At 46.0% G+C, this 12,934-nt stretch overlaps 1 long non-coding RNA gene across 2 annotated transcripts; it reads right to left on the bottom strand.

Annotated features, from left to right (window-relative positions):
• Positions 1–9,781: 9,781 nt before the first annotated feature.
• Positions 9,782–12,233, bottom strand: LOC135422729 (uncharacterized). 2 transcript variants are annotated; one of them, XR_010434552.1, is made up of 4 exons: positions 12,056–12,233; positions 11,562–11,628; positions 10,406–10,552; positions 9,782–10,264 (listed from the first exon to the last, which is right to left on the bottom strand). It is a non-coding gene; the product is annotated as an uncharacterized LOC135422729 (long non-coding RNA). The 2 variants fall into 2 exon arrangements; XR_010434551.1 differs by lacking the exon at positions 9,782–10,264 and having other exon boundaries at positions 10,322–10,552; positions 12,056–12,230.
• Between the last annotated feature and the right edge of the window lie 701 nt (positions 12,234–12,934).

The following is a 12,934-nucleotide window of genomic DNA, read 5'->3' as shown; positions in this document are numbered from 1 at the left end:
GGGAAATACATTTCCTTTCCTCCTCGCTACAATCCTTCCATTGTTTTACTGGCATCTGTTAGACCTGGTTACTGTGCACAACAGCCATACACAGGAGAAAAAAAAACCCCAAAACATTTTTATTTAAATTCTCTGTCAATAAGATTTTTTGAACACATTTCCATTATGTCTGTCTTCATTTCACTTGCACAGTCAGTAATGAAAATCCTCCTGATTACTTTAATATGTGCAACTATGAGCTCCTATAAACATCAGTTTTGACTCTGGAAAACTGGGAAACAGCATCCAGAAACAATTTGGCTTTGGTGAATCTGGACTGATTTACACCAGATGAGGATTTGACCAAAAAGGTTCAGCTTGGTGTTTCCTTTGCAGTTGTGAAATCTTGCAACATCCTCTCCTTGTTGCCAACTATGTCACCTCTTCGAGACACCACACCAGTTGATGAAACACGGCCCTTTCCCATCCCTGTGCTGTGCACAGTCAATTCCTGCTCAAAACAGAGGAGTTTATTCCAACCATTTAGTAAATCTTGGAGTGCTTCTGTAGGGATGACACTGGTGTGATGGTGTATGGATAGGCTGGATCTAAATGTACCAGTGTCACCTATTTTCTCTTAAGGATCAAAGGAGCAAACCAGAGCATTTTTAGTTATTTCACATCTCCATAGTTAGACCAGTTTTCCCTGTGCTGAGTGTGACACTGAGACCAGGAATCCTACAGCCATGCAAGGTACATGATGGTTGGGATAATAATTTCTGCCCACGCTGCACTTTTGTGGGTTTTGACCAGCTGGGAAGGGATTTTTGGCTGGATGCTAAAAAACAGCAAAGCTTCCAGACTGGAGCTTTGATCCCAGTCTCTGGGACTGCTCAGGATGAAGTGGTGCTTCACCTCCAGGTTTTTAGAAAACCTGGGTTCAGCCAAACTGGTGAGAATTCATCCCAATGTCCACACACAGCTGTCCCAGCTGGAAATAGGAATGCCTTCTGCATCCCTGCATCCCCACAGCACCTCAGCATGATCCTGCCACCTTCCCACTGGAAAACAATCTGACTCTGGATGAAGTAAGTCTGACTGTATGAAACAGCTTCTGGTTTTAAGCACAAAGAAAACTGATTGAAAGAAAGCCATGAAAAATACAGTGAGATTATCCAAACTCAAGGGAGCAGGCAGAGGAGGGAAGGAATTCTCTCTGAAAAGCAGGTGTGGTTTGTTCTGAGAATATTAAATTCAGCATTTCCATAAATTTGGCATATTAAAATAGCTTCAACTCTGGAGCATCAAATCCACAAATCTGCCTGACTTCTACTAGATAGAAAATAGCTGCTTTCTATTGGCTGTACTTGATAATTTATGGGAACAGTGAACATCAGAAATCAAGGATTTGGGAGATGAGTATTACAAGCTTTATGCTTATGGATCAGAGAAGTGTAATTTTAATCAAAAGCTGGCAAATATCGTATCATATGTTGCCATCTTGAAGTTGGAGCTGAACAAAATTCGTGATTTTAATATATTTTCCATGCAGAGGTAAAAAGGAAGGGATGGAGGGCAGTGTTGGAAGCTTCTGGGTTTCTCTCTAAGGCTTATGCTGCTTTATTGCTTTTCCACATAGTTAACATCCTGCACACAGGCAGCTAAGGATTTTTCTCGAGCTGCTCTGGGGATCAGGCTCTGCCTCAGTGAGGACATCACGTACCCTCCCTCCAAGAGAGGTCCCTGTCAGCCCCAAGTAACAAACAGTTTGGTTCAGCCTTGTGTGCTGGTAATGCATTTCCTTTCATCTCTCCGTTTGAAAAATCCATAATTATTGCTCTAAACCTTCAGTGTTTCAATACCAGCAGCCCTCTGGAGTTTGAAAAACAATCTGCAATTACTTTGATGCCTGCTGTGTAGTCGTCATTGATCCCCTTTAAGCTTTTAATCTCATGAATTCACAAACCTAATTCATAAAACAAACCAAACAAACCACAGCAAAATATCCCCTTTAACAACAAAACTGGTGATGACTGGAGATGTCTTTGGGGACTTCTTATAACGCAGGTTCTGCTTTCTCAAGGGCTGACGTCAGATTTCCTTTGGAAAGGGGGGAAAGGATTTAGTCACACTGTTTGGTAATCTGTGTACCCCTAAGGAAAAACCTGCTTCAAAGTAAATAAAAAGACTCACAGAGACATGGCAGGGCATAGAATTTGTCTCTGAAATCGCACAGAAGATACTTTCTTTAGCAAAGCACTTCAGGCCTTAAGATCTAGACCCAGATATTCCTAAAATCAATAAGAAACCTCCCTCAGCCTCAGCAAGGTGGATCTTGGGGCTCCAATCTCCCTATCTGGGATAGAGCAGCAGGCTGAAATACTCCTTTTATAAACCTGAACCCCAGAAAATGCTGCTTTAGGGAGAAAACAAGCTCCCCAAAGTTTAAATGTATTGGAGTGCCCCCTGCCCGAAGGACTGGGCAGAGTGGTGGCTGAGCTCTCCTTTCTCTCCTAAATCCTCATTGCGTCAATGTATTAATTAATAACTTTACTTTGAACTCCTAGAAACTAGAAATTAAGCTTTTGGCAAGCAGAATTTATCTCAGAGCAGCAGAACTCAGCATTAAACAAAGAAGCTTAAACAGGTCCCTGCCCAGCAACGTGATGGGGAGGAATGGAAGTGAGTCATTAACATGAAACCACCTGGCTTCCTTTCAGAGCTGTATTTATGGACAGTGATTAGAGAACACCTTGAATATAAACCTCCATGCAAATATCAGCACACACACATCCCTGGGTGAGGGAGGAACCACACAGCTCTCCTGCTGGGACAGCCTAATCCAAGATTCTGGGGTTTGCCAGTGCAATTTAGGAACCACATCAGGGATGAGGGACCACATTCTGCAGAGCAGGGAGAGGTTGAAGGTAGTGCCTGAGGGCCGTGCTGAATGCTTATCATGAGCAGGAACACATGGAAATGCAAAGGAATGAAGAAGCAAGGGATGCAAGCTCCAGGGATCCACAGGGAAGCTGGTGCAGCAGGAGGGAAGCAGCTGTGCTTCTGCCACATCTGGACCCTGGAAGGGATCTGATTAGTCTGTCCTGACACACAGACATATATCTGGATCTACCTGGAGCTGTATCCTAATGAGTGTGTTTGGACCCCAAGTGAGGCACCTGCCCAGAACAAATGTTCCCCAAAACACGAACAAAAGGGCTGGGCTGGATGAAGGCACAGGCTGGACTCATGTGCAACCCTTTCTTGGATACAGGTGGGAAGGGATGATGAAAAAGCAAACAGCCCACTGACCTCTGTAATCCCCCATAAATCCATCTGTCCCCACCCCAGTGCTACCAGTTCTCATTAACTCCCTCCAGGTTCCCAGCCTGCTGGGGACACTTTTGCCTTTCCCAGGAAGGTGAGTGATGGGATTTGCAGGTGTGGGCAAGGCAGAAATGCCAGCACCTGATCCAAGTTATGCAGTCTTTGACTTCTGCAGCAATCATTAGTCTCACACATGGAAAAATGCATGTGCTGTGTGTTTTAGTTAGCAGCCTTTTATCAAGGCCGGTGTCCTTGGGCTGGTTCCTGCTACTGGTAGGTGTAAAGAGGGAAATGCATTCCCCAGGACAGCTGTACATCAGGATCACCTGAGCTGTGCACTCCTCCAGAATCATGTTTAAATGCACACACTGTGCAGGGGAATGGCTGTGCTTCTGCTTTTCTGAGCACCTACCTCTGTGCACGAGGGAGAACTTCTGTACTGGGAGGGTGACTGAGCACTGGAACAGGCTGCCCAGAGAGCCTGTGGAGTCTCCTGGAAATACCCAAAAGCCTCCTGGACAGAGTCCTGAGTAATGTGGTCCAGGGGATCCTGCTTGAGCAGGGAGATTGGACTAGATGAGTTCCAGTGGTGCCTTCAAACCTGAACCATTCTGTGATTCCTGTGCTTTGGTCACTGCACTGGGCACGGAACCTGCACCACCATCCCCTGCACTCTGGGGGGAAACTGGGGCACCTTCTCCTGGTATTGGCTGAGAAAAAGATAATGCCAAAGCCTAGGGTGGCACATGGCTGCTTCTGCTGCAATTGCACCAAGGAATAAGCACACTCCATGATGGTTTGTAGTGAGCAAAGTTAACAAAGGCAAGCAGATAAAATGGAAATTCTTGTTGGAGCAAGATCGGAGGGAAACTGGTGACAGGAGCAGTGCAAAGGGAGTGTGGTGGAGAGCGAGGAGTTAAGGTTGCCTGGCTGACCAGAGCTGTGAAAAGAGACACCAACCTGCCTGGGAGGAGGCAGTGGCCTCTTTCCCACTCCAAAGCTCTGCAATGGCTGAGACATCAAAACCCCAACACAATATAAACCTGAACAATGGGGTCTGACAGCTGCAGAGTGTTTGAACAGCGCCTCAGAAGGGGAAGCTTGTGAAATCCTCTATATCCCACTGGAGCATGGGAGCTGCAGCTTTTCCTGGTTTCTGTGGCTGTATTTTCCCTGGACAGCAGAGTTACTGACAGTGTGGGGTGAGATGGGTCCTGTCAGCAGAGGGAATCACCCAGCAATACCAGGCCAGCAGCTGCACCTCCACTTCCTTAAACCAGAGACTGTGCCCCTGCTCCTCCCTGGTCCCATCACATCCTTCCGGGGACCCAACACACACCCACAGCCACCAAGCTTTGGATTTGCTCCCTAAATATGTCCCTCTGGCAGCAGTGTGCTGACTGCTACCTCTGAAGAGCTCATTCTCTCGTGGCACCCTCACAAATGGGTGCTCTGGGTGAGGTGGTGGAGTCTCCCTCCAAGCAGCTGCCCCGTTAGCACCTGATGCTGGCTAATAATAATGATTAATGAATCTTCATCTTTCTGTCACAATTCCCTTTCATTAATATTAATATCTGGCAGATGTACCCCCACGGGGGAACTTGAGCTGCTGAGTATTAGCCTGCTATGTACAGCTGGTATTTTCTCCAGAAACTTTGAGGACATTCCTCTAAACAGCACATTGTGTGCAATTTTATTTCCAATTGTTAATGCTGTCACATGTCAGCAGAGAGAAGAATGTTTATTTTAGGCCTCCTCACCTGATAAAGTAAAAAAACTCTCTTAAATACCAACATTTTCAGGGAAAAAGAATCTGATGTAAAGGAATGATTATGCACAAACAACAGGCATTGTCACAGAGGTCAAGCTCAGCCACGGATGCACCACTGAGCCTCCTAATTACAACAGGGTGTAATTTAAGGCATGTTTAGTCAATGATTTTAAGTGTGTGCCATTTGCCAGTTAGATGTATGTGACATTTGCCAGTTAGATGTATGTGTTCAGCTGCTAAAAAAAAAACTCTTGTGAAGCATTTTGGAAGCACAAACATTCAGTTAAATGATTTAGTTGAGTCCTTATAATTGGGCTGAAGTCTGTTTACAACTAATTCATAATACAGCATCATTAACCCAATGATTAATTGGTAATTACTCTATGAAAACAAATTAATCACAGTGTTTCCCAAATCATGATCCTCTTCTTACACTGTTGCAATCATTTGGCTCCTGTCTATGATTGTCTTGATTTATGTCTAGCTATCCATCTATGTCCTGGTTATTAAATTTGGAGGAATCTCCTCCTGGCTCTCAGCAATGCACTGTCAGCTGCAGCAACAGGCAGCATCAAAAACATTTTCCTTTTTTTTTACCATTTTATTACCCTCCCCAGACATGCCTGAACCTTGGCTGGCTGGCTGTGATTTCTTTGACGGTGCTCCCACTTGAAAGTAGGAATGTGAATCTTGAGGTTATGTTCATGTAAAGACCAAGAAAATCAGCAGATGAGGATGTGAAATACAGGCAGCCTTTGTGTCTAAAACATTCCTCAGCCCACAGAGGCTTCAGCCTTGGAGTCAGAGGCTCCAAAATGATTTGTTAAACCATGTGGGCGCAGGGAAAGCACGAGCAGGTTGTATGCAAAAAAAAATAAATAAAATAATCAAATAGCTGCCTCCACAGTTGGGAGTTTTCTTCAGGAATTGATGGAACTGCCCTAGGACCTGGGAAATATGACTGGCACCCCATGAAACTATTATTAAAAAAAAAAAAAAAATCTGAGCAGGTAAAAATATTCCATCTGTAAAAATGTCTCAAGTCTAAAGGGCACCATCACCCTCAACCTGTTCAGACCAGTCTGTTGGTTGCATCTGTTATCTGACACCACTGTGTTCTCACTGAATGGAAAATAATTGCATAGGTGATGAGCCAAATGCTGAAAATCACAGTCCTCAAGGTGGTCTGGAGGTGTGGGAGAGCTGCCACTAGAGAGGCAGGATTAGAGGAAACCCAAGAGTAACCAGGAGCAAAACCATGGCAGGAATTTTAAGGGAAGAAACCAGCTTTTTAAACCATTGTGTAGATGATGATGATGATGAGCAAGGCCTGTGCATTTAATGCCGAAATGAAATGGATTTAAAAGCTATCAAGAAAAAATGATGTCAGCTGCTGAGTGCTGTGAAAGCTCCTCAGGATGTCCCATGGTTGAGGAGGGCTCACAGTCCTCACTGTCACCTGCCACCCACATCCATGTCCTGATCTCTACCCCATCCTGGTGTCCCCTGCGAGCACCACAGTGAAACCTGTGTCATGCTCCTCCCAGTCAGAGAAAATCAAAGCAAAGGGCAGAAGGCAGCATTTGGTTTCATCATTATTTATGGCAAGAAGCTGCCTTTGGAAACAGAAAATGAAGTTTTGAATCATAGCAAAGGAGTGAATTACCAGCTCCTGAGATGGGAGGCTGCAGGTCTCAGCCTGAGGGGTAGGACTGACACAGCCTGACTGTGCCTGGACCATTCTCCGTGAACAAAGGGCAAATTTTTAGGTGGGTAAAACAAATAACAACTGATGTTGCCCCTGGTAAAGAAATTAAAATGTTGGGAAGGGGACAAAGGTCCTTAGAATGAAAATAAAGGATTATTTTTATACTTCATCAGTGGAAGGGGACAAAGATCCTTAGAATGAAAATAAAGCACTATTTTTATACTTCATCAGTGCAGGGAGGCTGAGCTGTGGTTTCCTCATCATCAGATTAAAAAAAAATAGGGGTTTACATCTTTTCTCCAAAGCAAGGAAAATACAACTTGGGTGAAGCTCATTGATCCTTCCTGCTCCAAGAAATCATCCTGGTCTCACCAAACCCCCTCCTCTGGCTTTGTACCCCTCAAACACACTGGTCTGGGGACACCCAGGGTGTGCTGAGACCCTGAAAGGAGCTGCAAGACCCTGTTGTGCTCCATATTGAGACTGGACAGTGTTTTTTCCAAGGTACCAACTCAAGGTGGGATGTGCAAACAGGACACGGATTTTTTCTGTCATGTTCAATTAAAGTCTTCAGGTGGGATGGTAGAATTAAGGTCTGGGCAGAGCCTGAATTGACATCCCAGCAGGAAAATCCTTTAATATCCCTCTGAACGACACAGGTTCTCTCCTGCTCTGCAGAGTCCCGAGTATTGCAGGTGAACAGCACCCTCTGCAGCCCCCCTGGCAGCCAAGGCTGGGAAAACACCCTGGGAGCAGCATTGGAATCCATCAGCCCCTATAAATGGAGACCGTTATTTTTGGCTTCTTGTTAATTTAGGAGAAACTTGCAGTTGTGATGTCAGCTTGATGTAAAGCACGTTGGACATGAAGTCCTGACAGATTCAGATCTCATCCATGAGGAGACCAGGATGCTCCAGCAGCTGTGGCCAGAGCCTGGCCATGGACCAGGACCAAAGCATCCTGGAGCAAAGTCAGCTACAGCAATCAGTACTTTAAAGATCCAGGCAAACTCTAAAATGGTGGGTTTTTTCCCTCTGCTAATGGCTGCTTGGAAACAAACTAATAAAAGTATTCCAGTTAACCACAAGCAGGTTGTTTTGCAGGAAATATGGAGTATGTTATCCTAAAACAAAGAATAATATTTCTCTGTGTGAATTTAGCATTCAAGTAATTTTATATGATCGTATAGAGCTGGAAAAATCTTTAGGTGCCTGGCTAAAAGAGACTCTCCCTTAGCTGAAGGACTAAAATAGTCATTTCTCTTCCCTGGTACCTTAAGAGGGCTCTGTGTTCTTCAGACAGAGATAGATGCACTGAACAGGGAATAAAGCAGAGATCTGGAGGAAGGGCAGGCTGAGAACTGCTCCAAAAACACAGGCTAGAGGCATTTCTAGGCTGGGTAGTTTATCCCATTTCCTTTTGGTGGCACTGTCTGCCCAAATATTACCAGTCATCAGCTGCAGGTTGAAATCCCTCCTTGGTCTGCCTTCCAGAAATCCAGCTCTTGGTGCCGTGAGAAATATATATTGTAGCCAATTGTTTCTGCTGCTTGCACGGGTTTGGGAGGAAAGGTGGAATGAAGGAATTATTCAGCATTGCAACTGTGACAAATATCCACTGGGCAAACGCTGGTCCAGGCTGGACCTGAGGGCTTTGTGCATAATTTCCTCTTGGTGGTGGTCACATTGATGGGGTATCTGGAATGACAGCAAGGAATGAGCCACTGGCAAAAATAATACACTTTGGAGATAAGTGTTTCCCTGAGCTTTAGACAGATACCACAAGAGCACCACTCAGACCAGATCTGGGCTCTGCTCCACGTTCTCCCACCAACCTTAGGTATGAGGAGCCAGCATAGGGACATGGGTGCTGAGCAGCCCTGTGCCCCATGGCAGCACCAAAAACCAGCAGGACATGCTGCCATGCAGGGAGGTGACCCTTTGGGGCACCCAGGCTGCTGACACCCTGGATGTGAGTGTGACCTGTGTGTGATGAGCAACTGCATTTGCCAGCGTGAACGCGATTTTATTCTTTGAAATGCTTGTCACAGGTCCTCTCTGTTAAAGCTCAGCAGAAGGTCTGGCTCTTTGCTTTCCCTGTTTCTCCAGATGGACAACCCTTAATTGCACATTCCTCAGTGAGCACCAGGGCAGGTCCCACACGTGTCCCTGGGAAAGGGGACAGTTCTGGAGGCATTTCTCATCTTCAGTAGCTTGTGGAGCCAAATGCACAAGGATACATCCAGCCCCAGCTGAAGGTGCAGCATTTTTCCCTTACTGGCCTCCAAGGAGCCTCCAGAGGGACCTTCCCAGAGTCCTGTTCATAATGTCAGATAATTGCCATGAAGAGGTTTGCAAAGGGTAAGCTCACAACCACCAAGATTTCTCCAGCACTCCCCCACTCTGCTCCCCATTTTCCAGTCTTCTCTCTGATGGTTTTTCCCATCCCAGCCCTTCTCAGCTGCTGGCTTGGTTTTTCCCTTCACTACAGTGATGCTGTGAGTCCTTCCAGCAAGGATGAACACAAAATTCTTCCTATAGAGTCCACAGGGAGTTAATGGAGCTTAAATAGGACATTGTGAGCAGGGGATGAGCCAGACTGAGCACAAACAAAAGATGCTCCTCCATCAACAAACTGCCTCACTGTGCCCTTTAATCAAATGGTTGCCCACAAAGCAGTGGTGTTTGCTTCTCTCATGTAAATTTTCCTGCAGCTTTCAAGCCCCCTGATTGGTATTTGCAGCTTCGAAGATCTCCACTTAACTGTCCTGTTTGCCATTCTTCTTCCTGGTGTCATTGACTGCAGAGATGTTTCCATTCAAATAGGGTGATCACCTTGAAAAATTAGCCTGCTCCTCATTCCCCCAGGAGGAGTTTCTACCCTAGCCCAGCTGGGCCTGGCAACCTAAAAAAATCCCTTTTCTACAGTGGAATAATTGTAAAAAAGGTGGAAGAATTTTTGGAGGGGTGAACACAGAGGAAACTTTTTAACTGCAGACAATCACAAACACACACACAAAGCTCACAACATTTAAACTAAATTTTAGGACTGAATATTTTATTTACTCAATTAGTGAGATTTTCAAGGCAATTTAAAAAAAGTCAAGGTCTAAATAGCCATTTTTTCTTCTAGAGGGTTAGATATCCAGCTTCCACGAGCTGAAAAGAAGGGTTTATTCTAGTTTCCAATTGCCAGTGGGGTTTGTGTGAGGAACTGCACCTGCACCTGCCTCCTGCCTCAACATCCTCTTCCTCTTCCCTTTGCTCCTGCTCCTGGCCCTGCTTTGGCTCCAGTGCTCTGAGCTTCCCTCCACCATCAGAGGGGGCAGCACAACAAAACTCCTCTTATATAGACGCTTCTTTCCAAGATTTTTCCATGTTTCTACTGATATTTTCCAATAAAAACTGGCTGAGACTCAGATTTTCTCATTCATGTTTGAGCAGGTTATTCGTTTTTTTGCTTGAAAAATTAACCACTGTCTGAGAAATAAAAACACAGAGAGCATGGTGAACTTCCAAGGGTATTTTACAATGAGAGAGGTCACAAGAACCAACATTTCCTAGAGAGGTCCATGTAAGTGGTTTTCCCATGACCATCACATTGCTGTTTCAGCAGCACACCTTGGACTGTTAAATTCTCCTCTGGTTGAACATCAACCCATCCCTTGATCTCCTCTTTGGCAGCTCTCTCTGTTCTCTGCCTGTAATAAAACTAATATTAGATGGTGGTGCTGGTGAAAGTGTCCCTGGAGTGTTCCTGAAGGGAACCTGGAAGAGAGATGGAGAGAAACCTTTTACCAGAGTATGTTTTACATGGGAATGACAGGACAGGAGGGAATGGCTTCCAACTGAGAGAGAGTAGGTTTAATTAGATGATAGGAAGAAATTCTCCACTGTGAGGGTGGTGAAACACTGGAACATGTTGCCCAGAGAAATTGTGGCTGCACCATCTCTGGGAGTGTTCAAGGTAGGTTGGATGGAGCTCTGAGCAACCTGGGATCGTGGAAGGTGTCCTTGCCCATGGCAGGGGGTTGGCACTGGATGATCTCTAAGGTCCCTTCCAGCCCAAATCATTCTGTGATTCTGTGATATGACCACGAAGTCTGGAGGGGCTGAGTTGAGCACTGTGAGCTGGTGGCTGTTGATGGAACAGTCAAAGCTCAGAAACCTGTTAATGGCTTTGAGCAAAGTGCTCCACTCAGGCTCATTGGCAGTATAACCACATGTTCCTCACCCAGCTGCCTCTGCCAGGGAAACTTCCTGCTCTTTCAAGGTCTTATCAATAGCTGCTGTGTGGAAAGTGAGCCCGGGGGGTGGGAGCAGGGAGCATGACTCACAACTGGCTGTCTCCTGCTGACAGGACAGAGAAAAACACCTTTTCTGCCATACTGTGGCTGGTTTTACAGCATTGCTCTCCTCTCAGCTTCAAGCACATCCCTACTGAGCTGGCTCATCTCAGCCAAAACCTCCTCAGCTTTGCCTGGGTGGGAGCGTGGCTGCAGCTCGCCAGGCTCCAGATCCTGCTGCTCCCCCTGCTCCCCACAGACTGTGCCAGAGGAAGACCTTGGTGCAGCAGACAGGGCTGCTCATGGCTCTCAAGCAAAGGTGTTGGATGGTGCTTGGGAGCTGCTCATGGAATGCTTGCCCTGACTGCTGGTGCTCAGCCAGGCTGGGGGCTGGGGGGACATGTTGGATGTAACTGGGAAGTGTCCTTTAGGCTGAGGGCAGCCAGTCCCAGGAGGTCCAGCACTATGGAACTGCATCAGCTGGGTCTTACCTGTAGGTCTGGAGATAAATCTTCTCACGGGACATGAGCTACTGCAGGCATTTGTCAGAAGTGCTACCTATATATATAAAAAAAGATATTATATAGATAGATACAGATTAGATATAGATATAGATTAGATATAGATAAATAGATATGAAAAGACTAGAGGATTCCCTTCACTGCCTCACTCCCTTCTGGAATGCTGCTCCTCCAGTAAAACCTACCCAGGTCCTGGGCAAGGAGGGGCAGAGAAGAGCTCTGCAGCAATTCATAGTGGGGCCCTCCATGCCTGTTTCTGGTGTGTGTGTTGCCTCTAATTCATCTTCCATACACATTCCTGCAGAGCAGCACTCCTGTTTTGCTGCCCACAGAAACAGGCTTCTTTGGTAGCTCCTGGAGGGGAAAACTATTTCTGCTATGTGGCCCCTGACATGTCTTCCCGCAGCCTGGGTGGATCTGTCTCTTTGCTGTAGCCATGAAGTTGACCTCTCATCACCACTCACCCATTGCTTCAGGCTGGTTGTACACTGCTTTTTAATTTATTGGGCTCTGCTCGTGTGACTCAGCCCCTCAAAGACACACCATGTGTTAGACCCTGATGACCAGTGAGTCTGGCCACAGCAGTGAGGTTTAATGTCCTTTTACTTGTATCTTGTACAGCAGCTTAAGCCATTATATGTCACTAACAGGTTAATATTTAAAGGGATTTTATCCCTGGATCAGCTGTATTTCCAGTGAAATGCATCCTAGCCCAGAAATCGTTTACAGATGGATAAGAAATTCATAACCCCTTTTTATCTCTAATATACTCTGTCCCTGCTGAGTTGATTCTTTAATTCCCAGAGTGGTTAAGTGGGAATCTACCATGAGTTCCTGAGCCTGCCCCAATTCCTGTACTGCAATGCTCTCTCAGAGAAAATATAAAGCTCTGGGTAAGATGGTGGGAAATTTCTTCCCTTTTATCAGTAGCATTATAAACCTGCTGTGGAAAGGATGTAAACTGGTCAAAGGAGGGTGGCACTGAGAGAGACAATGGGTTTGTTGGAGTGGAGGAGGCAGAACCAAGAGTGTCTAGGATGACACAATCTCCCTGTTCCCCCTCTTGGCAGGAGGAAGAGGATTCCTCATCCATAATGGAAACCACACTCATCTTCTTCTCACCAGCACTTGTGTGTGAGTGGCTGCAAGCCCAGGTTGGGATTCAGAGCAGCAGAAAGCATGGATCCCTTCCCAATTTTCCATATGGCACTGCTACCTGTTAGCAGTAAGAGGAGATCCCCTGTCAGCTGGGAGCTGCAGGTGTATGCACAGGTCTCCACAAACAGCACCATACCTGGCAGTGCCAGGGGGAGGTGAGAGCCATGAGCCCCTCAGCCCGTGGG

The sequence above is a fragment of the Pseudopipra pipra genome, chromosome 15, assembly GCF_036250125.1.
Source record: "Pseudopipra pipra isolate bDixPip1 chromosome 15, bDixPip1.hap1, whole genome shotgun sequence".
NCBI lineage: Eukaryota > Metazoa > Chordata > Aves > Passeriformes > Pipridae > Pseudopipra > Pseudopipra pipra.
Note: the sequence above shows the minus strand (reverse complement) of the source record. Positions and strands in the feature narration are given on the sequence as shown.